This window comes from Panthera pardus, unplaced genomic scaffold (genome assembly GCF_024362965.1).
Source record: "Panthera pardus isolate Hobbes unplaced genomic scaffold, ASM2436296v1 HiC_scaffold_17, whole genome shotgun sequence".
Taxonomy (NCBI): domain Eukaryota; kingdom Metazoa; phylum Chordata; class Mammalia; order Carnivora; family Felidae; genus Panthera; species Panthera pardus.
This window is the reverse complement of record NW_026526732.1, coordinates 54,112,465-54,137,463: the sequence shown is the minus strand read 5'-3', so window position 1 is coordinate 54,137,463 and position 24,999 is coordinate 54,112,465. Positions and strand designations below refer to the sequence as shown.

At 41.8% G+C, this 24,999-nt stretch overlaps 1 long non-coding RNA gene across 1 annotated transcript; it reads right to left on the bottom strand.

Annotated features, from left to right (window-relative positions):
* Nucleotides 1–2,752: 2,752 nt before the first annotated feature.
* Nucleotides 2,753–24,965, bottom strand: LOC109263502 (uncharacterized). The gene is made up of 3 exons (XR_002078250.2): nucleotides 24,861–24,965; nucleotides 24,617–24,752; nucleotides 2,753–3,396 (listed from the first exon to the last, which is right to left on the bottom strand). It is a non-coding gene; the product is annotated as an uncharacterized LOC109263502 (long non-coding RNA).
* Nucleotides 24,966–24,999: the final 34 nt, after the last annotated feature.

Here is a 24,999-nt window from a genome sequence, read left to right as displayed (position 1 = left end):
TGTTGCAGCCGACGGCTACATAACAGAGACATTGTAAGTTGCTCATCTGACATCCATTTCTCCTTTCTTCCCTGTTAGCAGAACTCCTATATAGTTCCCATTCAGGAAGGTAGTAAATCTCACCTCAACTAAATCATACACATGGAATTCCCATTTCTCTTACCTGTGATTGGTTTAGATTTAGGCCTGTGATACAGTTCTAGGCCAATAAGATATAAGAAAAGACAGCTAGATTTCTCTCCCACTGGACATTTTCATTTTCAGGTCCAGATAGACTGCCCAGAATTCTAGCAACCATTTTGCTACCACCAAGGCAGCAAGCATGCAGATGGGCCCAAGTAGAAAAACGGAGGGAAGCTGGATCTCCATGATAGTACTGAGTGGTTGTGTTAAACAGCTTTGACCTTGTCCTTCTTGTTACATGAAATGATAATTCTCCTCATTGCTTAAGCCATTTTGAGTTGGTTTTCTATTACATTCTAAACATCAATAGGCCATCCTGGCAAATATTTTTACCACTTTAAGTGATGTGAAGCCCATGTAGTGTCTTGTCTTGTAAAAGCTCCTCAAGTAGTTCTGTTGTGCTCCTCTAGTCAAGATTATTTTATTTTATTTATTTATTTTTAAATTTTACTTATTTATTTTTGAGAGAGCACAAGTGTGGGGCGGGGGGGGTGGTGTAGAGTGGGGGAGACACAGAATCTGAAGCAGGCTCCAGGCTCTAAGCTGAAAGCTCAGCATGGGGCACAAACTCATGAACCATGAGATCATGACCTGAGCCGAGGTCAGATGCTTAACCAACTGAGCCACTCAGGTGCCCCAGGATTATTCTAAATCATAAAAATAAATGTCTCCTCAATGTCTTTAGTCATTAGAGAAATGCAAATGAAAATCACAATGAGATACCTACCACTTCACACACACTAGAATGGCTATAGTCAAACAGATGGACAATGACAAGTGTTGGAGATGATGTGAAAAAACTGGAACCCTCATGCATTGCTGATGAAAATGTAAAATTTTGTGGCCACTTTGGAAAACTGGCAGTTCCTCAAAAAGTTCATCATAGAGTTACCATATAACCTGGCAATTCTACTTCTAGACATGTATACAAGGAAATTGAAAATGTTCATCCACACAAAACACACAAGAATGTTCATAGCAGTATTATTCGTAATAGCCAAAAAGGAGAAGCAACACAGATGTCTATCAACTGATAAATGGATAAATATAATATGGCATATCCATACAATGGAATATTATTTGGCAATAAGAGTAAATGAAGTACTGATTCATGCTACAGCAGGATGAACCTTGAAAACATTATGCTAAGTGAAAGAAGCCAGACACAAAAGGCTACATAGTGTATGATTTCACTCACATGAAATGTCCAGAACAGAGACAGAAAGTAAACTAGTGGTTTCTGGGGGCTAGTGGGAAGGGAAAATGGGAAATGATTGCTAATGGAAATACACTTTCTTTTGGGGGGTGATAAAAGTGTTCTGGAACTTGAGAAGGTTGGTGCACAACTCTGTGACTATACCAATTATACACCTTTAAAAGGTGAACTTAATGGTATGTCCATTATATCTCAATATTATGAAAAATTAAAAAACTAAATGCGTCTCATAATTATAATTGTTTTAAAAAATTCTAGAATTACCATACAACTGAGAGCCAACTTTCAAAAGTACATATGGCCAATTCTTGAAAAGAAAGATGATTTTAAATCTAAATCTGCATTTTTGCAGTTATTAAGCAAAAATGAGTGGAGATTCTATCCTCCAGGAGACTATGAACTTCATGAGGGCAGGATCCTCATCTGTGTCTCAGTGTCAACATGTCCAGATGGACTACACATGTTATAGAAAAAGTGAGTGAATGGATCTTGATGCATTTTCTCATGAGCAATTCTGGGTTCAGTCCCTAATATAGGCCTCTGTTTACTTACCTACAAAATGAGGCTAAAGCAGTAACTATCTTATGGATGTATGTGAGGATTAAATGAGATAAGAGAACTAAAATTTTGCAAAGTCCTGGGACATAATAAGAGTCAATAAGAGGTACTTATTGGGGTACCTGGGTGGCTCAGTTGGTTGAGCATCCAACTTCAGCTCAGGTCATGCTCTCACAGCTCCTGAGTTCGAGTTCCACATTGGGCTCTGTGCTGACAGCTCAGAGCCTGGAACCTGCTTCAGATTCTGTGTCTCCCTCTCTCTCTGCTCCTCCCCCACTTGCCCTCTGTCTCTCTCTCTCAAATATAAATAAATATTTTAAAAAAGATTAAGAAAATAGGAGGTAGTTTTTGCTGTTTTGTTATTACTATTATTGTATTTTGGGACGCTATATCCACTCATCACAAGAGATAGAAATTTCTTACCAGTTGGCATGAGCAAATCTTGAGTAATCATTTTTCTTTTCTTTTCTTTTCTTTTTTTAAGATTTTATTTTCAAGTAATCTGTACACCCAACATGGGGCTTAAACCCACAACCCCAAGATCAAGAGTTGCACACTCCACCGACCGAGCCAACCAGGTGACCCGCGTTATTATTTTTCAAATATGCATTTGTTCTTGTTACAAAATTAAATAAGAGATTAGTGACTTTCAGATTCCGAAATAAAAAATAATTAGAAATTCAGATTCAGCAATCATAAGATTTTACGGGTCTAGAAGTACATGAAAAAAATCTAAAATATAATAGATTTGCAGTCCTAAAAATGACTGAAACATCTACTTTTTCAGCTGCTCCATTAAGTTTATGGAACCAAAGGCATTTTAGTTAACTGGTCAACTTTCAGCCTATGTTACAAGTGTTTTAATTGTCTCCTTCACCTCCTCTTTCCACTTATCAATTTATAACACACACCTTATTTGAGTGCAGTATTTTTCACTTTGCCTACAGTTTAACATATATTGACACTGATAGGCTACAAACTGAGCTAACGATTGTTTGGGGGTAGGTAGGGGTTTGCTAGGGCCAAACTTCTGTCCTCCCATCTCCCATCTTTCTGGAGAAAGCTTAGTTAAGTGATTTACACAGCATCACACAACCTGTTAATGGGACTTTGAAAGGAAAGCCCAGGACAAGCTGCTCTTTTTTTCTGCTGCTATGAGACCCCTCCATCACATAACACATGACAAACGATGGACAAACGGCAAAATATCTCCTACTGGCCAAGATATCAAACGTTATGAGAAAGGACAAGCACGGAGAAAATGAGTAGGGCACAGTTTTCAAGTGCATTCTTCCAGGTTTCAATCCAGGTTTCGATCATTTATCTGGTCACAAGTTTCCATTAGATCAATACGCTTCATTAGTCTTCCTGTTTGCTCTTGTGAGAAAAATACAAGGGCCAGGGAAAAGTCGAGAAGAGATGAGCAAGTCTGTGATTTGCTAGAGAGATTAGAAAATCTTGTTAGGATCAGTTCTATGTATTCACACCAACTCTCTAACCATCCCTCACCTCACCCCACAAAAACAGAAAGAACAGAGAGAAGGATGGAAATAAAAGAGTCTTCTAATACCAAGCATTAATAGGATTAGATATCACCAAACTGGGCCAGAAATAATGGATGGCAACCTCACCGTTGTACACCACCCCTAGTATCAATTCCTTTTTCTTTGTTCTCAACATGAGTGAGACCCACCCACAAGGGGGAAGATTTCCTCCCAGTGTGAAGAGACTTCCTAACAACTAAGAAAGTTGGATGTTTTCTCTGCTGAAAGGTTACATCTTGTTTATGGGTTGGGTTCTCTATTTTAAAAGTTCCTGGGAAGAGGGGCCCTGCAGAGATGCATTATTCCCCATTCCCCCCAATTTAATCCCCTCATTCAATCCACGTTTTCTTTTCCTGTCCCCCTTCACCCTGTCTTATTCTCCTCTTCCCTTCTGTCTTCCTGTTTTGCACCTCCATTTTATTTCTCTCAACTCTCCTCCCCTTCTCTTTTAGCACATCAGTCTGTAGTAGTATATTTAATGTTTTTCGACAAAGTGACAAAGTCTTGATTCTGAAATTCTAAAGTCTTCATTCTGAATTTTGCTTTGCCGAGTGAAAGGTCGATCTGTTTACTGTTAAGAACTACAGGTGGTCCAGCATCCCTTCTTATAGCCACCCGACAAACAAGGAGGCTGTAGGTCTATCTAGAGATATTTTACACAGCTTAATTTAGTATACATGCAATTTATGTATATGGATACATTAAAGAATTTTCTGGATCTGTGCAGGGGCCTTTGAAGTCTCTTCTGCATGTTAATTTCTCTACTAATCCAGATGCCACTGCTCTTTGTGATATTTCAGAGAGGTCACTGAGCACCATCCTTATAACTTTCCAGGGAAGAACAATGGAATGCCAGTGCAGAACTTTTTTTTTTTTTTTTTATTGCCTAACCTTTTAGTATTCTTTTTCCCCTTTCAAGAAAAGCCAGTCAAGTCCTAGGAGGTCTTACCAATAATACTAATTCCTCTCTAGCTCAGCCAGTAGTTACCCTCTGCAGAGAAACTTAAGAATGTATCTGTGTTCACAGATTTCCTGTTTTATGTGATTACTCCCCAGAAGGAACTACCTTGAGCCCCTCTACTTCTAAACTGATCTTTCTGGGCTTTCCATATTTATGCAGTTCAAAGAGTCATAGCTTTTACAAATGAACTTGCCTCTTGATTTGGGATTCTAAGAGTTCTTACTACAGGTAGCCTACATGTAGACTGTAGGGATTTGAAAGAGGTAACAAATGTTAGAGGCCACTATATATCTCAAAAACAAAATACCAGCTTAAATTAAAAGCTGGAAAAAAATGTTAGTTGTAGCAAAACAGTTTTAAAATGTGATAATACAATGAAAAGTTCATAAGTTCTGGAGGATTGAGCTCAAGTATTAACAATTTCCACACAAATTTATCAAATTATCTTAATGTGTCACCAGTTGGCAAATTTCAGTTTTGCTAGCGTAAAAATAAGTTTTTTGACACCGAAATATCTTATTTGGAAATGGTGTTATAGTGTTTAAAATCTTAGTCTTAAACCCTGTGCGTCGGGAAAACCCATTTGTGTTTTAAAAAAATCCTCGGCAGCTCTTCCTACCCACAGGTCCTGTCCCTGTGCTTTAATAAAATCACCTTTTTTGCGCGCGCGCGCACACACACACACACACACACACACACACACACAAAATCCTCAAGGTATTTTAGGTTCTTGTTCTGTAAAATAATTTGAAGGATAATTTTGCTCCTAGTATAAAGTTGTGTTTGTTGTAGAAACTTTGAAAGACAGAAGAATATAAAGAAGACAATAATTGATAATTCCACCCTCCAGATAACCACTATTCATATTTTCTTCCAGTCTCTTGACTGCACATCTATCTTGAAATTCCTTAAAAAAAATTTTTTTTAATGTTTACTTTTTGAGAGAGAGAGAGAGAGCGAGCATGAGTAGGGGAGGGGCAGAGAGACAGGGAGACACAGAATCTGAAGTAGGCTCCAGGCTCTGAGCTGTCAGCACAGAGCCCAGACGCGGGGCTCAAACTCATGAACGGAACCGTGAGATCAGGACCTGAGCCAAAGTCAGATGCTCAACTGACTGAGCCACCTAGGCGTCCCTCTTGAAATCCTTTTTTTAAACTTTCATTGTTTCGTTTTCTGCAATAATGCTTCATGCTGGGGCAGAGTCCAATTTTTCATGATAGAAAGGGAAAACAAGAGAGAGAAACCAAGAAAGAAGAACAGAGAGGCTGCAAGATTCTCTTGCCTCCTTTCCTCCTGATGGCTGACACCATTCCCCTACTCCTTCCTCCCCAGAGGCATTCCCCAAAATCAGATAGGACAAAAAAAGCTTTTCCAAACCTGAAAAGCATTATAAACTAGCTTACTGTTATTCACTGTGAAGAAAGTATCAACATTCTATATGTGGATAGCTAGGTAATTCGTGGATTTAAAATTTTTGATTGTCACCTGTTTCTAGACTTCTAAGAAACCATGAATGTCCAGAAGAACCAGGAGGAGGAGAAAAAGAATCTTTTTTTTTTTTTTTTTTTTTTTTTTTTTTTTTTTTTTTTAATAATGGTCACATTTCCAAGCAGTATTTGGAATGTTACATCAAGTACTGAATTGGTATTAGGCGATGGATACCTGTAAATTAATAGACGGAATAAACATTTACCTACATTTTTTAACGTTTATTTATTTTTGGGACAGAGAGAGACAGAGCATGAACGGGGGAGGGGCAGAGAGAGAGGGAGACACAGAATCGGAAGCAGGCTCCAGGCTCTGAGCCATCAGCCCAGAGCCCGACGCGGGGCTCGAACTCACAAACTGCGAGATCGTGACCTGAGCTGAAGTCAGACGCTTAACCGACTGAGCCACCCAGGCGCCCCTACCTACATTTTTTAAAGGGGTTTAAAAAATAAAATCTCCACTTCCACAATACTCTTGAATTATTCATCAGTATAAAATGGCACTTTAACAAACTCACTTCAAAGGAGAATAACTACCATGAATACAAGACTTATTTCACCTTTATTTGTGACTTTGCAGAGGTTCAAACTGGCAAATAATAATCAATTTTCTTTTCACATAAAGGGAATTAGTTACTCCACTAATACCTTCAGAACCGTTGTAATAAAAACCTATTATTTTAAAAGGGTAATACAAAAGAGAACTTCACGGTCTTAAGAGACTATGCACAAGTGATAATACTTGGTATTAAAAACCAAGCAACCAACTAACCAACCAACCAACCACTGAAAGTCTGGCTCCCATTCTCTTTCTGAGAGTATTTGGCCTCTGATCATTCTCTTAAGACAGTAGTTTCCAAAGTCTGGTGTGTATTAGAATCACCGGGAGACCTAACAGAGCACAGGGGAGCCCAGGGGCGGTGAGCCGAGACCAAGTTGACCGGTTCAGTAAAGAGAATGGTTTCACAGGTTGGACAGAAACATCGGTCAAGGAGAACAAAAATATTAACGAGGCCATGAGAGTCCTCATTGAAAAGATGATGAGCAATTCCAGAGAAGATATGTCTTTGTCCACCCAAGGGGACTACATCAATCTGCAGAAAAAGAATCTTTTTAATCACCTGAAAATACCCTCTAGATTCTAAAACAGGGGCGATCATTATTCTGATCCCCCTGCAATGTTGTTCTCTTCTCAGTTTGGGTTTCTTTATATTTTTATAAGATACTTACTGAATTTTGGCAAATTTGAGTAAATAATATACTTTTCCAAGATAGTTTGCATCATTATGGCCTACAACTTGAGGCAATTAAGTGTGACCTCCTTTTCCTGTAATTTTACATGGAAGAGCACTTTTGCCACAACCTGTAGCACCTATAGTAAGCATTATAAGCCTATAGTAAGCACTAGACTGAGAAAATGGAAGTCTGTCAGCTTCCTAAGAAAATGCCCAGTGTCACCTTAGACCTATTTGCATTGGAGCATGACATTATTGTGTCCCTTGATTGTGCTATCATTTCATCATGAGAAATTATCTCTCTGGCTTCTGTTTCCAGCATTTTGGTGGATTAGATGCTGTAATGGTTAATTTTATGTGGCAGCTTGGCTAGGCTATGGTGCCCAGCATTTGGTCAAACACCAGTCTAGATGTTGCTATGAAGGAATTTGTTATAAGTGGTTAAAGCAGATTTTGAGTAAAGCAGATTACCCTCCGTAATATGGGTGGGCCTCATCCACTTGGTTGAAGGCCTTAAGAGAAAAGAGAAAAGTCCCTGAAGAGGAAGGAATTTTGCCTTCAGACCTGCCTTTGGACTCCATACTGCAACATCGACTCTTGTTGGAATTTCCAGGCTGCTGGCCTGCCCCGTGGATTTTGGACTTGCAGCCCCCACAATCTTAAAATCTTAAAATCTTTCTCTCTTACTGTATCTCTTTTACACAATCTCTTTAGATGAAGAACCCTGACTAATACAGATACCCTGAATGACAATCCCAACAAAAATTCTTTTGAAGTTTCTTCCTTTCTTTTATTTCCTTAGGCAATCTCTATGCCCATTGTGGGGTTTGAACCCATGACTCAGAGATCAAGAGTCACATGCTCTACAGACTGTGCCAGCCAGACACCCCTTGATTAAAATATTTTTTTTTATTTTTAATGTTCTCTGTTTATTTTTGAGAGAGAGAGCTAACAGGGAAGGGGCAGAGAGAGAGGGAGAGAGAATCCCAAACAGGTTCCACACTGTCAGCACAGAGCTGGAGGCTGAGCTCAAACCCATGAACCGTGAGATCATGACCTGAGCTGAGATTGAGTAGGACACTTAACCAACTGATCCACCAAGGCACCCCTAAAATATTTTTAAAACATACTTTTAGGGGTGCCTGGCTTGCTCAGTCCATGGAACCTGCAACTCTTGATCTCAGAGTTGTGAGTTTAAGCCCCACGCAGAGCATAAAGATTACTTAAAAAAAATTTTTTTAATAACAAAAACAACAATAAAAAAAAACACCATCTTTTAAAATGCATCAACAAACCAGCACAAATGGGAGGGGTTTTCAGATCCCAAAAAATAAATGAAAACAGGAATCCTGGTAGGTAAGCAAGTTCCAAAGCCAGGTTTCACCCTGAGAGTTTCTATCAGATTCTGGAGACCTGAATCTCAACTCTGAGATAATGCTCAGGGAATGACCAGCCTAGGGAACCTGTTAGCAGAATCCTTGCATTAGACTGAAAACATAAGGGGCTATATCCTCAGCATAAAGATAAATCTAGAAATTTACTCAAAGAGGGGTGCCACAGCAAGGACATTTGCTATCTTATGGTTGATGCTGAGAAGACAGATAAAAGAAAGAAAGAAAGAAAGAAAGAAAGAAAGAAAGAAAGAAAGAAAGAAAGAGAAAGAAAGAAAACTTTTCTAAGAATTAGGAAGCACAGCTAGTCTCATAATGGAATATTTCAAAATAAAAGGATCCCAAGTTGGTCGTACAACCAGGTGACTTGACTACAAAGAGCAAATGCAAATCTTCCCTGCACAAATTCACCTTCAAGTTTGGCCTCTAAGAGCCCCCAGAGAGAAAGCACCACGACAATGAGAAGCTCAAAGGACAGAAACATCCCAAAGCCTAGGAAGAAACATGAAGGAAAAACCAGAAGAAGCAAGCAGGGGACACCAGAAGCAGTCCCTCACAGACATCAAATATTGACATTGTTAGTGACCAAATATAAATTGTATATAGTTAATGAAATAAAAAAGGAGCTTGTAAATATTAGCAAGGAACAAGAGATGGTAAGGAACATCCAAGCAGATCTGAAATGGAACCAAACAGTACTTCAAGAAATGAAAAATAAAATGATTACTTTTTAAAATGAGGGGCTTAAATAGCCGCTTAGCCCCAGTAGAAAAGATAATTGCTGGACTGGAAAATGTATTTTTTTAAGTTTATTTATTTAATTTTGAGAGAGAGAGAGCACGTGCATATGAGTGTGCCCCGAGATGGGGTGGAGCAGAGAGACAGGGAGAGAGAGAGAATGAATCCCAAGTAGGCTGTCAGCGCAGAGCCTGACTTGGGACTCAAACTCACAAACTGTGAGGTCATGACCTGAGCCAAGATCAACAGTCAGATGCTTAACTGACTGAGCCACTCAAGTGCCCCTGGAAAAAATACATATTCCAGGGGTGCTTTCTGGCTCAGTTGGTTGAGTGCTGGACTTTAGCTAAGGTCATTATCCCCTGGTTCAGGAGTTCAAGCCCCACATCTGGCTCTAAGCTGACAGCTCAGACCCTGTAGCCTGCTTTAGATTCTGTGCCTCCCTCTCTCTCTCTGTCCCTCTCCCACTCACACTCTATCTCTCTCAAAAATAAATAAACATTAAAAAAATTTTTAACACATCTTCCAAAATACAAACCAGAAAGAGACAAAAGTTATGAAAGATATGTTAAGAGTTCTATAATTCCTTATGAGAGTTCATGAAGGAAATAATAGAGCAAAGAGAGGACAACTTCCAAAGAGATAATAGCTGGGAATTTTGTTAAAGATGCCGGAGTTCAGATACAGAAGCCAAATGTATCCCAAGCAGGATAAATAAATCAACATGTAGAGCTATGACTGTAAAAATGCAGAGCTCCAAAGGCAAGGGAAAACTTTAAAAATAGAGAAGAAACACAAGTTATGTGCAAATGTGTTTTTTAACAGCAGCAAAAACAAACAAAAACCAAAGATAGTGGAATCATATCATCAATGTGCTGAGAGAAAATAACTTCAAATCAAGAATTTTATCCCCAGTGAAATACCTAAGAATGAGTGTAAGAAGTAAATATTTTCAGTCAACCAAAAATCCAGAGATTTTAACACCAACAGACCTGCACTAAAGAAAATGATAAAGGATGTGCTTCAGAAGGAAGGAAATAGACGGCAAATATATAGGTAAATCTGTGGGTAAATCTAAATAAATTTGATTGTATTAACAATAATATCTAGTCGGGGGGGGGGGGGGGAGGGTTAAGCTAGAACTGGACTCCAGAACTAGAAAGGGATAACATGAAAAGATTTCTAAGTTCTAAGGTTCTCATATTGTTCACAAGGAGGAAAGGTATTGATGAACTGTGTTAAGTGAAAATATTAAAACCACTAAAAAAATAGATATTCAAAAAATATAACTTCCAAACAGGAACAAGGAGGAAACTGTACTAAGGAGGAACATCCTCAATTGATACAAAAGAAGTAAAAATGAAAGGAGCAGAAATAGAAATATAAAGTACCAAAAATATGGTAGTAATAAATCCAAGTATATTAGTATGTACAATAATATAAATGTACTAACGACTCCAGTTAAATGGCAAAGATTGTCAGAATGAATTTTCTAAAAAACCAGTTATATACTGTTTACAAGAGATTTTTAAAACATAAATACAAGAAAGTTTGAAAGTCAAAGGATGGAAAACTAAATATTAACAGAAGCAAGCTAGTATGCCTAAATTAATATCAGAGAAAATAAACCACAGCCAAAGCATTACTAGAAATAAAATTAGCTGCTGCTGAATTCACCACAAGATATGCCAATTCTACATTCATATCTCACATGCACCAACAATCATATACTTTTCTTTAATATCAGGAAAAATGCAAAGTTATTGCTATCACCACTCCTATTCAATATTGTATTTGAAATCCTAAACCATATAAGTATGACAAAAACAGAAAATAAATCATAGATTTAAGGATCTAAAAAGAAAGATAAAAAAGGAAGATATAATATTTGCACATGATATTATTGGCCACATAGAAAACTCAAAAGAAACTATAGGTAAATTAGGGACATCTGGGTAGTTTGGTCAGTTGACCCTCTGACCTGTGATTTCAGCTCAGGTCATGATCCCAGGATCGTGGGATGGAGCCCCATGTCAAACCCTGCAAGGAGCCCCACGTCAGGCTTTGGACTGAGTGTGGAGCCTGCCTAAGATTCTCTCTCTCCCTCTGCCACTTTCCCCTGCCACTCTCTCTCTCAAATAAAAAAAATTAAAAATTAAAAAAAAGAAACTGTAGGTAAATTATTAGAATTCATAAGAGAGTGTTTTCAATCACTATACATTTCTGTAGAGCAAAAACAATCAATATGATTTTAAAAGAATGCCATTATAAGAGCAAAAATATATAATAAATCTAGATACAAATCTAACTAAAGCTGTGTACCTCATAGAGAAAAATTATACCTTTCGAAAAAACATTAAAGAAGACTTAAATAAATGGAGAAACACCAAGTTGTTAGTAGGAAGCTTCAGTAGCATGAAGATGTCAGTTCTCCCATGTTGACTAAATCCAATTCCAATGAAAAACCCCAACAATATTGTTTATGGAACCTGACAAGCTAATTCTAAAATTGAAATGAAAGAGGAAAGGATCCAAAATTGTCAAGACTCCCTAAGAAAAAAAGTTTAAGGTCAGGAGAATTGCCTTCCCAGATATCAAGACTTAGTATGTAAGCTATAGCAAGAAAGTGGGATACCGGGAGAGTGCCAGACAAAGGCTCCAAAGGAATATGATAGAGAACATGGAAACAAATCAATGCACATATAGAGATTTGCTTTTATAATATAGTGGGCACTAGAGATAAATAGAGAGAAGATTCAGTCAATGCTACTAGAAAAACATATTAAACAACTTTGAAAAAACTAAATTGGAACCCTATCTCACACCATATGCAAAAATCAATTCCAGTTGGATTAAAGACATAGATGTGGAAGGAAAAATTATAAAACTTTTAGAAAACAACTTAGGAGAATGCCATTATAACCTCAGGGAAAGCTTTCTAAAACAAGACACAAAATTATGTACTTATAAAGGAAAATACTGATAAATTCTACCACATAAAATTAAAATTTTGGTTCATCAAAGACATTAGGAGAGTGAAAAGACAGAAACTAAAGGTGAGAAAATATTTGTCATACATTTAATCAAGACAAAGGATTATTATCCAAAAGATTTTTTAAAGCTCCTATGAATGAAGAGAAAAACAACCCAATGGGAAAATAGCAAAAGTCACAAACATATTTCATAAAAGAGAAAATATAAATGGCCCACAGACACCTGAAAAATACTCAACCCTATTAGTAATCAGAGAAATGCAAATTAAAACTACAAACAGATATTTCTTCCATAGGCATAACAAAAATTTTAAAATAAGTCAATAATAAATGTTGACAAGTGATAATTCTTATCACCTCCTGGTAGGAGTGTAAATTAATACAGCTGTTAAGGGAAACAGTTTGATAGTATCTAGTAAAATTGAATAAGAAAGCAATTCTACACCTGGTTTTAGATACTAGATAAACTCTGGCATATGCGTACCAAGAAGCATGCACAAGAGATACATATAGCAGCATTTACTATAATTAAAAAAGAAAGAAAGGATAAAGAGAGAGATAGAGAGGGAAAGTAAATGAAGGACCTGAATGTCTGTTGTCTGTTCATAGCAGTGAGGACCAATGGCTTGTGGCATGCTGACACAGTGGAGTACTATACAACAAAGAGAGTGAAGAAACCACATTGTACGAATGTACCACAATTAATTAATTAACTAACTAAACAAACAAACAGCATTGGGAGAAAAAATACATCACCGCAGACTGTATAATGTATGCTTCTGTTTATATAAAGTTGGTTTTAATTTTTTTAATGGTTATTTATTTTTGAGAGAGAGCGCATGAGAGTGCGGGAGGGGCAAAGAGTGAGCGGGACAGAGGATCTGATGCAGGCTCTGTGCTGATAGCAGACCACCCCCCCCCCTCCCTGATGAGGGGCTCAAACTCACAAACCTATCCGTGAGATCATGGCCTGAGCTGAAGTCAGATGCTTAACCAACCGAGCCATTCAGGTGCCCCTGTTTATATACATTTTTTCAAAAGCAAAACTTCACACTATATTATTTAGGGATACATACATGAGTAGTAAACTTATAAAGAAAGTAAACAATTGAGCAAAACACAATTCAAGGTGGCAATGACTTCTGGTATGTGTTGGTGAGGGAAGACATGCAATGACAAAGAGGTCACAAAGGAGTCTACTTACAGATACTACTGAGATTCTATTTCTAAATACAGCTGCTAGGATATGAGCATTTATTTCATTCCATTCTTTAAATTGTACAGATACATTCATATACTATTTTATATGTATGATACACTTCACGATCAAATGACGGCCATTTTATTTCTAGAATCTTGGCTAACATAGCAAAGCTTAACCTTGTTGGACCCTGGTTTTCCCTCTTCAAAAAAAAGCCATTAGAAAATGCTATTCTTTTGTTTATTTAAAGCTAGTCTACTCCTAGATAGAGGGCTCCTTCATTTTGGCTCATGACTACCGTATTCTAGGTCCAGTGCTGTACTGGCCCCTGCTCTGCCATTATCAGAAGGCAGATTTCTGTATTTTTCTGGCATCCTAAGATTGAGGGTACCAAGATCAGCATCCTTCCCTTCCAGCAGTGTTTCCTCAGCCAGCAAGTATAAGAGAAAAAAATGAAGTTTAATTATAATCAGATCTCCAGGAGCTCTTTTCCTCTAATGATGTTCACATCAAATGATACTAAAATAATTCTTTCTGAAAGACAGAGAGTAATTCAAGGCCTTCAAAGCTAACCAGAGTGAGTAATGGAAAAGGCCTAATGCCAGTACATCACCCCTTTCGTGGGTGGACCTTATTAAAATCACCTTGTGTCTCCCTCTGTAAAGAACTTCTTCTGTAAAGTAGAAATTATAAACAAGCATGCTGGGTGTTCTTAGAAGCTGTGGTCGTAAGCTTTCCATTAATAGATAGTAGAGCCTGTCATCAGTTCTGTCTAAACCTACACATTGATGTTGGAAGTTTTATCACTCTGATTCATACTCATATTTTCTTTTTTCTTCCTAAGAATGCAACATCTCAATCTTTCCACTCTCGCTCAACTTTTGCTGGCATGGACACATGCCTCATTGTCACACTTGCCAATAAAAGTTAAATACCATATATATTTGGGTAGGCTTTAATAACTTTCATAATAAGCAAAAGGTCCTATCATTTACTTGATGTGAACTTGCCAAAGCATCAAAAAACTAAAAGAAAGCATACTGAGAATTGGTGGAAGAAAAATGTTGATCCCCCAATTTATCTTTTGGAAATTCAAAATACACAATGGAGTAACAGCTGTTCTAGATTTCCACCAGAGATTAGCAGACAAATTATTATTGAAATTCAAAGTTGTGACATCTTTAGATAAATATTTGCACAGCCTCTGATTCAACAGAAATCTGGAAGGGTTCACAGTCCGGCCCAGAATGGATCATTTTAACACTGCAGCTTCACACCGTGGTTAGAAAGGAGCCCAGGTTGGATTCTACTAGCTGGTCCCTCTGCTGCTGTTGCTTCCTGATGCCAGTGTCTAGGTCTCTGCCTCCAGCCATGTGTCAGCCCATCCTTGAAGGCTTTCTTCACCCCTGTCATTAGCCTGCCACAAACTGAGCACCTGCCATCAGAGCTCCCTTCTACTGTGCCCGCCTAGAGGAGTGCCAATACCATGGCCTGATGCCTTTGGAGGGTCTCTATAGTAAAGCCTAGCTGAAGACTTCAATTTGCCAGCCTTAGAGAACACAAGTGCCTGTGCTCCACGAGCAGAAGTATTTCTCATAAAATAAAAACCTTGTAATATAATCTGTGAGCACATGCTCCAAGCCCTCCATGGAACAAATGGCTCCCCTTCCACCTGCACTTGGTCCCTCCTCCCCGTTGATTCACTTGGCAAGCCTGTCCTCCAAGAAGAATGTGGCCTTTGCACTCACCACAAGGACTGGGGTGTCTTGTATGCAACCATTGCCTACCCAGCTCACAACAGAGGCTTGTGGGCTGGAGAATGTATCGCATTTTGTTGTTAATGGAATTTCCTGCCCCTCTCAGTGTCATTTAAAGAGTCCTCTGCACTCATTCTCCCATCTTGAAAGGAGGGAAACAAGAGGAGATGAACTGCTGGTCTCTCCATACTTGGTCTTCAGACCGTGACCATATTAATCCTACAACTTTTAATTACCGCAACTTCTGATAGGGTGTGTCTACAAAGTAATTAGATATCTTTTTCCATATGTTACACAGGCAAGTCCATCGCATAACCTTACAGAAGGTGGCGACGCCTTTCTTTGGGGCCCCTATCTTGGCATGCCCCTCCCCGACCTGCTAATTGATTCAGGAGTCAGCCTTCCCAATTGTGTGCAAATTGAGAGCAAACTCTCTTTTGTCTCCGCCTTGCTAGGAACAAAGTAGTTGCTCAATAAATATCTGAGGAATGGGCCCACCTCCAGAGGTCTAGAATCCTTAGCGGGCTTCTCTTTCCTCTTCTCCTACACTTTTCCCCACTGGGTGGTGCCAACCCTCACCTGGGTCCGGGTCCCCGTCACCCCAACCGCGTTCCTCAGCCGCTTCCAGGCCTCCCGCAGGGCTCTAAGCTCCCACCTGGTGGAAGGTAGGTGCGTCAGGAGGGCGCGACGGGTATCCGGACGGGTGGGGGTGCAGCGGAGGCGGGGACAGGGACGCGGTAGCAGCACCCTGTCCCTTTCGGATCCCCTCCGCTCCCCCATATCCCTCTCCCTCCAGCACCCCCCTCACCCCTATGCTGCAAGAATGTGGCGCAGGAGCGAGTGGAGAATCTTTGGCTGCGGCCCCCTCCCCCGCCTTATAAAAAAGAAATTGACTTTTGTTTGGAGTTTGTGAAAAGTGGGGCTCGGGGCCCAGTCAATGGGGCGCCCCGCAGCGCTGGCTGAGTGGAGCTAGCGCGAACCGCTCAGCCGCGGCCCCAATTAATCCGCCCTTTGTGCGGCCCGCCCGGCCGCCCCCGCCGCAGCAGCACCAGCGGCCCATTGTTCGCCTCGCCGGGCCGCGGGATTTACCCTTTTCAAACAGCCGGTTTTGTCCAGGGCAGTTCGAGCGGAAGTTTCTCACTGACAATTTGCCCCAAATAGATAGATTTGTCAGAAACGACCTTCGGGAAGGAAGCAAAAAGCCACCGGCCTGAAGGTTGGGCCGGAGACGGGGACTCGCCGCCCTCCGCGCCCCCGGCCCGGGCGGCCCCGAAGCCTCGCGGGGGACCCCAGCCCCCTGCACCTGCTGAGCCAGACACTCCGCGGACCCGACCTCCGTTTACCCATCTGTAAAATGGGACAGCTTGGCGCTGGCAAGCCGTAAGTCCAGAGCTCTGGGTCAATTCGCGTGGACAACATTCATTTCCTTTCTCTCTCTTCACTTCCTTTTGTAAAACTCTAAAGCAAAATACCTGACGAGGCCTCGGCGACATTGCGAAAGGGCCTTGAAGGTGGGTCAGGGTAACACGTTCCGGATGGTGCACGTGCTGTTTTCTCTTCTGCCCTCGGCTCCTCCTTAACAAAGATGTCATCCGTGCTAAATCACAGGTGGTGCCTTTGTAAAACCGGCTATTGTCCCCTCATAAGTCAAGATATAAAACGCTTTGTACTGAATGGCCCGTGATCTGGAGCTCTCAACTTGGGAGTCGGGCTGTTAGATTTTTTTTTTTCCCACCCACCAGAGCCGCTCTTCTCCCAAATGACCTCACTTATTAAGCAAAATCGAAATGGGGGGAGGGGGGAACCCAACATGCTGTTGATGAAAAGAATAGTTACTGATTTCTTCACACTTAATGGCAAGTATGAGTCTTTTAAAATACAGCCTCATAGCAAACAGATCTGTGAATTTTAAGCAGACTGAATTGTATTAATCAGTTGATGGGTTTGTTCATTTTCTATCACTAGAGGAGAAATACGAAGGTTGGGACCCCACGGCCGCTATTTCTTCTGTACTCAGGCAATCTCTTTCTTTAGTCCAGAAAATTTCCTGCTAGTTGCACATGAGAGAAAAATTGAAACAAAAAAAAAATCTGGTTTTTGTTTATCCATCAGGTGAATACACAATTCAGCATCATACAGAGGAAACCCTAGGTGGTCTTTAACAAGATTTCAGTGGCTAAGAGCTACAATTTAGAGAAGATGACAATACATACACAGTGTCAATAGTATTTAAACAAACATCCCAGACAACAGAATAATGGTTATTAACTATGATGCTTTGGGCTTCTGACTAATTTCCCATGCCTGTCTGCAGCCAAAACAGCTGCAGGGTTTTCCCCCTTTAAAACTGTTTATGTGCATCATTTTAAAAATTGCATTTAACAGCCATATCCTTCAGAACAGTCCCTCTGTGTGGAATAGAAGTGAATGGCTTAGTAAGAATGATGAAGCCAGTAGCAAGAATGTCTTTCATGCCAAAAGGACTCTAACCATTCTGCTAGAAACCTACTCGTTCAAAAGCTTCTACACCTCTCTGAAATGTGGACAGCTGTCTGATGTTGTATGCCCTGCGGTATGGGTTGACGTGTCTAAATAAAGGGAGTTCTTTTACCCTGCTCACACTTGCAGAAGTGTTTTCAAAATTGATTAAATTGTGCAACTGTACTAACGTGTCCCCCTCCTGGGGTTTGAGAATGTGAAAGAAATCAAAAGAGAAGGTAAGATTTAGCTTGCATAATTCCTTTCTCACTTCCAGACAAATATTAAGTTTTTAAAAATACTTTGGTGACCAGGACTTTAAAATGAATGCATTCCTTGTATACTCCGAACATGCAACTCAATCATGATTTAGCTAATGCAACTGGAAATTGATATATTTAGGGATCCAAGTATGTGCGGTTATGAACACTTGGTAATTACATATTATCTTAGCTAATCATTAATGCATGGACTAAAGTTGAATTTACTTCCACTGTTTTCATTGCTGTTAATATTTATGAAGCATCCACTTTGCACTAAAAGATGGTCAAAACATATCTAGGAACCTCAGCCTTCAAAAAAAAAAAAGGCATCCAAATATTTGTGTCTTGTCTATAGCGAGATACGTATATGTTGTATGTGACGTATGTAAGTATTTGAAATATCTCATTATTCAGTCTGATAGAAACACTAGATTTCAAATCACTGTTTCATCCACTCCAAAATCATGTCAATTATACCTGAAATTTTAGAAACTGGGAGAAATGTCTGCAACCTACCTCCTGAGTTGTGAACTGCTTTACCTGAAAGGCCAAATCCTCCCCCTCCCAGCAGGCAATCATCTTATGCCCTGAAGCATGAGATCTGATTACCCCTATCATCATCTTAGCTTGCATAGATACAGATGTTATTAACGGCTGTAGTTTATCCAACCCTTTTTAAAAACGCAGCTGCAGCATTTGACTTGGGGACCTCCTGTGAATCCCACTGGTTGACTCTGTCTTGCACAAAGCACGTGGGGTTTGGGGGAGGGAGAAGAGAGGGGGAGGTTTGTTTTGTTTTGGAGGGTTTTTTTTTTTTTTGAATCAGACTTCCCTAAATAGCCACTCGGCATCTTTGTAAGTGATGTGAATTCTGAAATTACTTACAAGAATAGGAGGACAACAGGGTACTGTGTGAACTAGATCATTTGGAAACAAAGCATACTAGAATGTATGCTTCTCACTGCATTGGCAGAGATCAAATATGTGATCCTAATATACGTATTCATGGAATAAAAAATCGTAGCGTATTCTCAAATATGTTAGCCACATTTAAACGGGCTACCCCGTTTTACATAACAATTGTTTCTACTAGTGTTGAAACAGTAATCTGGATAAAACAGGTCCCTGCTGTGGAGGGAATAGAGGGATGTTTTTAAAATCTGAAAGGCCCAGATTAACAATCTACTCTGATCAAATTTAGTAATTAATCGTTCATTCTAATCATTGACTTTTTCTCAGCAGCTACAATTAGTATCTCTAAGTAGTTCCTCTTGTAGCCCACATCATTCTCTACAAAACAGAAAAAGACCTGACAAATTTTCTCTCCCTTGGGACACAGCAAATTTTAAGTACTGGCAGGGAAAGAATTTGAAGAAAAACTTATGAAGTGGAGGAGTCTGAAGTTCTAGAAACACTGAACTATTGCTTCAAGATGCACAAAACTCTTCTCTTAATTCTGATTACTTCACTTGTAAGTGAAGCGAAATTGCCTTAATTGGGGATTCTAGAAACCCTTCTGGGAAATAGGAGGTAGCTTAATGCAGTGGAATTAATATTTCAAAGAGCATCAGATTATCTGGGTCTGACTCCTAGCTCTCCATTCACTAGCTTCCCTAAAAATGGTGCCGTTTTCTCCATTAACTGTTGCTAGACTCAGCTTCAAGAGTTCTGGGTTCTGGTGATGGCCTCTGCCTCTAGGTGAGTGACCTAGGACGAGCTTTGTCTCTAAGGATCTCAGTTTTCTTATCTATGAAATGATGGAATTAGATGAATACTAATCTCGAGGGTCCCTTCCGATTTATGTGCTCTGTCATTCTGGGTTAAATGGAAACCGAGTCAGACTATGTAATTTACAGGAAATTAAGAGGTTGAAGAAGGCTTGGTGGTTAATCTCTCCCTGGATGTAGTCTGCTTTCTCGTCTCTCTAGCTAGTCATTCTTTTGTGTTAGTAAGCTGAAAGATTACCTTTATTCCTTCCCAAGGTTTGGAGGTCTAGAGGACCTGTCTGTCTCTACCTACTCCCTACTCTCCCAATTGCTGGGGCAGAGCAAAGGCAAGCCTCTCGCTTCACACCTCATCTTTCATGAGGCAGGGTCACTCACGCATTCCACATTTATAAGAACCACTATGTGCCAAGGCGCTAGGACTGACAATCCAAAGATGAATCAGATAGTCTCTGTCTCAAGAAGCTCCCTGGCCTTTGGAGAGCTGGACATCTCTCATGTCTCCCATAAACTTTTTATTCTTGCTATTAGGAAATAAGAAACTGGCAGCTTTGTCTCTGTTGACCCATCTTCCTGGGGGGAGAGAAGGAGACCACATTATTTTCCTGCTCCTATGTTTCTGGTAACATCTTTGGTTGTTTTTGTTTTAAATACATCTCTAATGAGTTTTCTTTGAAGGAGGGAGCCCAGGTCCCAAATAAAGCAATTTGACATGAGAGCTATGATAAATTCTTCTGGCACCAAGACAGGATATAAGTGAATAAATAATTTTATGTAGGAAATAAAGTAAGGGATAAGGGAAAGAAAGATGTTTCTATTTGACTATTCCTGGGGCAAGAAGAATATCTTACTCTAATCCTCAGCCTGAATTTCTTTGGCTGCTGTGGTTCCAGGGGAGGGAGGGTGTGAATGAATGTAAAGACAATGTTATTTGCTAAGGGGGAAAAAAAGAGAAGCCTGTCACACAGTGCATTTTCTTAATCCTGTTACTGTTAACAGTGTTCATCTTCCTAACTGGCGGGGAGCAAAGAGACAACTCATAGTGAACACAGTCCTGGAAAGTGTGAAAAAAAAACTCCACAACTCAGCACCAGTTGGGTTCTAGAGCACCTGTCTCTATTCTGGATTGTTCTCAGTGTCTTTTCTGAGTAGAATTAGACAAGATGCAAGCAACTTGTAGAGAGGCCCACAGCAGAATCAGGAGCAAGCTTGACGAGATGGTTTCTTTCATTCTCTCACTTAGCAAGCCCTCACTGAGCACCTATTTTGCGCTGGACAATCTGCTCCATGACCCGTTTTCTCTCTCATGCCCCATCCACTGGGGAAGCAACAACCAACCATAGGTTGAATTATGATTTGAAAATCAACTTTCTCCTCATGTAAACAAACAAACACATAAATAAAACGTGTGTTGGACCATCTTTTGGAGAAAGAACGTCAAACCTCAGCCAAGCTTAACGGGTAGATTTTCCCGGACATTTCCTGGCTCTGTGTATTTCTCAACTCTGCTAGTCAGTGAAGTGAAGGGCATTTTAAAGCAATGAATCTCCACAGGTAGAATGACCTCTGAGAGGGCATTGATCATTGGTTGGGGAAGAGGTGTCTCTGTTCCACACCAACTTCAGCTCTGTTTGCTGATAGAAAAGTTTTTTCTTTCTCCTTTGCTGTTTTAATTTAGAAGAATGGCTAAGGGAACTGGAGAAAATGGCACCATTTTTAGGAACGCTAGTGAATGGAGAGCTAGGAGTCAGACCCACATAATCTGATGCTGGAAGGGTGCCTTGCACCCCTGACTCTCTCTCTCATACCATTTAGTTGACCTGACTCTACTTTCCTTTTTAAGTGGATGGGAAGGGGCATTAGTAGGGAGAGTGAGCTATAAGACAGTTTTCAGAGGCAGTAGATTCCCGTAACACAAGACCAGCTTTCCAGGCATCCCCTCACAGGCTATTTCACTCCATGCTGGTTGAGGGTCCCTTGTATATTTTTCCAGAATGTTCTGTGTTTTAGTCCAAGCCAATGCATTTAGCACCTTTTATGTGTCTGCTCTCCCTGTAGCCTCCTTGAGAAAGAGATCAGGTCCTTAATCTCCGACATATAGTGGGTGCTCAGTATGTGATGAATGGAGTGATGATTGATGGATGGACAGAGAGACCCTAGATTCCATGGTCCTTCTCGTGATCTTATTTCTTATCTCCTGGGCCAAAGTATAAATGTTCTGTGATAAAAGATGCCTTCGTTGTGTTTTTTACTTTGATTTTGGTGGAGAGCCCCACACTCACAAGAGGCTAAAGAGGAAGTTAGGGGCTATCTTTAGACCTGGTCAGAAGGACTTCAGAATCTGTGGGGGTATGGCTCCACTCCCTCCCCAAGACAACTGCTATAAACTCATCCTTGAACTTGTCTCTGTTAAAATGCATTTCTGAGATAGGTGGCATTTGCCCCTTAGCAATCATTTCCCCTCTTGGAGTCACAGGAAAAATCTCTGAAAGTTAAGGTTGAACAGGGTATAATCATTTACAGGCAATTGGAGCCCAGAGAGGTCTAGTCTCTTGCCCAAGGTTACACAGCTAGTTGGGACAGAGCCTGAACCCCCACATCCTGGCTACCAGAAGTTAGCCTTCTTGTGCCTCCTGGGGCTTCTTGGGAAATCTGCAGACTTTCCTCCTTTATTCACCTAACATTTATGTAGCACCTACTGTGATTCAGGCTGCACCTACTGTGATTCAAGCTGCAGCGCATTGATAGGAAGATGGAAAGTAACAGTCTATCTTGCGGAGACTTTCTTCTATGAGCTGCACCCAGGAGAGTCCCAGGTTTCTACACCTTAGATCCGAGGGCCCTGTGGCCTGCAACACCTTTGAATGAGCAGAAGCCTGCACACACTTAGGCTTTAGGCTCCCTTGGACCTGGTGGGCGGCAAGCGCCCCAGCCCCTCCCGCCTACTCTGGATCTTGTAGCTGCTGTTGCCACTGAACCAATCATGCCAGAAAGTCATCATGATGATTTCAGAACTGCATTGTGATTTATGCAAAGCGCGCGGATAATTACAGCCGGGCGCACAGAACACAGGACGAACATGCTGCGGGTGTGTGCGCGCGTGTTGTGCCTTTTGCCAGGACTGGATGATGGTGGTGGTGGTGGTGTTGGTGGTGTGTGTGTGTGTGTGTGTGTGTGTGTGTGTGTGTGTGTGCGCGCGCGCGCGCCCACGTTTCTATTCACTGGACTGCTGGATACCCTGCTTGATTAGGGACTGGTGACAGGAAAAAGAGGGAGGCATTCCCATTTTGATTTTGAGACAATTTGATGAGCCTCGGGAGTATTTTTCAGAAGTTTTTATGCCTACAAATGAGCCAGCAGGGCAAGAATGTCGGGGAATAGAGGAAGAGGTAGTTTGGACCCTTCGAGAGCCATAGTCCTCCTACCTCCAAGCGACCCCTCCCAAAAAGCAGTTTCTAGGTCGCCTTCTTGCCACAGAATCCTAAGGCTTTGCCCCAGGGACAGGCCCAGGTCTAGTCTTTGATATTGGACTGTATCTTCGCCTGAGATACAGTACTGTACTTGGATCTTGTTCTTTGTCCTTAATGAAGCGCCCCACTCTGCGTCCACATGATAGTGACGGTGGTGGCGGCGGCTGCAGAGGCAGCGGCGGCGGGACAAGTGGGTCTCTGGCGGGAGCCAGAACCCCAGGCTCCAAAACCGAGCATCGGACAATAACTGTGTTTCTCAAACGACGCCTGGAAATCACTTCCCTTTCTGGGCGCGGAGTTAAACTTTGTACCATTTCGCGTGCGCGGCCAGTACGCTGCCCAATTTGGCTGTCAAAAATTTTAATTTCTTTTCCATTCTCCTCAAAAATACCCTCAGGTTTATGGTTTAGTCCCACGATTCCCTAATCTCGTCCCAATACAAAAAAACCCAAGGAGGGTTAATTTGGGAAATAGTCGTCCCCTGTCTTGCTTTTTCCGGGTGTCCCCAGCTCCCGAGCCCCGGAGGCTGTACGACCCTGGCAAGGACGCGGGCTCTCGTGCGTGTGGGGTGCGCAGGCCGGGGGTCCAGGCCCCGCAAAGGCTGCTGCGGAAAGTTGCAGTCACGTGCTGCGGCTGCCTGCAGGAGCGCACAGCCTGTGCCCGGGAGACGCCGGGCGGAGGAGCTGCTGCGCCCTCCGAGGGCTCGGGGGACGCAAGCATTCACACACACAAACTCTGATCGAAAGCCCGGGTTGACCCTGAGTCTGAAGAAAGTGCAGTTGGGGGAAGGCAGGCAGAATTTCGGAGAGCGGGTCTCAGTTCTCCTCCCCCACCCCACCCCCCACCACCAAAAGCGCCGCGGAGGGCGGGAGAGCAGGAGGTGTGACCCCTGACCCCTAGCCGGCCCACGCCCGGAGGACCGGCGGGCAAGCTCTTGTTCGACAAGTTCAAGCTGCTGGGAGAGCTTAAATAAGAATTAATCTCTTGGAGATTGGGGATCACCGCTCCCTAGGCGTGCGCTCTCCCAGAGCGGCGCAGGGACCAGGGCGTGAGAGAGCACTGGAGTCGGCGGGGGAAGGCAGGCGGGAGGACTGGGGGTGTAAGGCGGAAGAAGCTCCCCAGAATCCCTGGAAGCTACTCGGGAAGGGGGGGGGGGCGCAGCGAAGCCTGCTAGGGTAAGTTCTGTCCTGCAGCCGCTCCAGTGCAGATAATGGAGGCGACAGGAGCCTCACTGTGCTCCGGATGGGCTTTGCTTTGGGAGCGGGCGCACCCTCCCCAAGGCTGGTGCCCAAGCGGACCCCGCGAAGGCCGCAGGAACGCCGAGCCTTCAGCAGACTCCATCCCAGGCCCCAAGTCCGCACACAGCGTCCTCAGCTACAACTTTCTGTAGATAGTTGCAAAATGAATAATTACTCACCTCGGACCAGATCCAAGTTTTACCCAACAGAAAGGGCACGGGACCAAGAATGAACCAACTCACATGGCCATATCCGGTGCGCACAATCACACAAACACACAGCCACCCAGTTTCTTCTACGAATCTGTCTGGCGCTCTGGAGAGAAGGGGGAAAGCGTTTTGAGAATGCTCCATTTCCCCTCCCCTTCCCCTTGCCATGAAATATAATAATTCATTTTTATTACAAGAGCAGCACCGTCCTCACCATCACGCACGCACAGAGCCACACTCCCATATTCACACTCTAACTCGGCAGCTCCGACAGCGCCTGCATTTTCTTTGGGAGCCGCTTGGAGGTTCATTAATATCATTAGCATTTAACCCCCTCCCTCTTCCCATCCCCT